Source organism: Notothenia coriiceps, unplaced genomic scaffold, assembly GCF_000735185.1.
Source record: "Notothenia coriiceps isolate Sejong01 unplaced genomic scaffold, NC01 NC01_scaffold00037244, whole genome shotgun sequence".
Classification (NCBI taxonomy): domain Eukaryota; kingdom Metazoa; phylum Chordata; class Actinopteri; order Perciformes; family Nototheniidae; genus Notothenia; species Notothenia coriiceps.
In genome coordinates, this window is record NW_011369945.1 from 4,238,635 (window position 1) to 4,240,028 (window position 1,394).

At 40.7% G+C, this 1,394-nt stretch overlaps 1 long non-coding RNA gene across 1 annotated transcript in view; it reads left to right on the forward strand.

Annotated features, from left to right (window-relative positions):
• Positions 1 to 967, forward strand: part of LOC104964498 (uncharacterized) — a 15,876-nt gene extending 14,909 nt beyond the window's left edge. Inside the window, exon 3 of the long non-coding RNA XR_800424.1 lies at positions 957 to 967. This is a non-coding gene — a long non-coding RNA (uncharacterized lncRNA). The remainder of the gene's footprint in view (positions 1 to 956) is intronic.
• The last annotated feature ends 427 nt before the right edge of the window (positions 968 to 1,394 follow it).

Here is a 1,394-nt window from a genome sequence, read left to right on the forward strand (position 1 = left end):
CACCCTCCTTTTATAGGAACAGTTTGGATAAGCTACACAAGTATCTCCTGATGAATACAAACATGCCAAACCTGACAGCAAAGCCTTGGCATTCATCTGTGGAAAGTAAGGAAAGGGGATCTTAAGGGACTCCTCTATGGCTGGAGGAGTTGATGTGGATGAAGATGAAGAGGTCACAGGGTGATGTTCAGATGCAGATGTTTATCCTTCAGTCGCACCTTAGCACATTTGCTGCGGTGAGAGCTTTTCTGGTTTGTTCTGACTCAGCTTTTTTCAATGTTTTCTCTCCTCTGACAGCAGCCATGATGATCCATAGCCATGTGAAAAGGCCCCAGTTGTTGAGTTGATAAAGTGTGAACGAATCTTTAAACATTCCTCTTTTGCTTCTGACCTTCTCACATTATCACCTTTCCCCATTCTGTTCTTTTCTCTCTTGCACTCTATTGCTCATTCAACTTCACTTGATAAATCACCAATTCATCTTCTCGCCACCTTTTTCACAAAAGACGCCTTGCTACTTAATTCCCTCCAGAAGTTATGCGTTGAAGTCTGGACACGGTGGCGGCAAGCTGCCAAAACCATTTTTCTTTTTTTAGTCAGCCCATTATTCTTCTGACACTTTGGTCAGAGTGCAGTTTCTACAGCTGGTTAAACACAGCTTGGGGTTAGCCGAACAACGTGCCGTTTACACGAAGCCGCATGACTTCTGACCTCTGTGGACATCCGCTTTTACCAGCAGCTTGTAACTGCTTTAATTAACTTGAAGGCGTGTTAAAGGAGACTCGCTTCAAAAACAATATTAGGCATCACTTACAGTGTATATATATATATATATATATTAACAGATCCAAATGGTGATATGTGAATGCTACCTGTGAGTTTAAATACCCAGACTCTCATCATCGTCTCATTTGTTTCCTTAGGAATCTCTTTCCTCTCCGATCCTCTCTAGAAAGACGTGGTTCTGTTCTATTTGGTCCTCTCGTGTTATTTATAATATCGTGAAGAATTCCTACCCAGCAGTTTTCTGTGAGCTGCATAAAGTCTCATCCAACTGTTGAAGACTTTGAGGTTTTCTTCAACAAGCAAACCCCAAATTTGGCATGACACTTTTTGTGAACGTTAGATTGTTCATAGCCTTTTTGTTTTTGGCTCTTGTTTAATAAGACCAATATGTGTTTGGCTCTGCTTTTGGAAACATACCCAATGTGGGGGCTAGAACATGGTGGATCTATATTGATGCAGATATCTTTTTTCGACAGGCAGTGAAGAATGCAGTTTTTTTAGCAAAAACACTCACCTCCAAAACTGATGTTGTGCTTAAAAGTGACCAGAGGGGCTTTAAGTTTAAACACATTTAGAAAAAAAACCTGCAAATATTCCACTCTACAAAG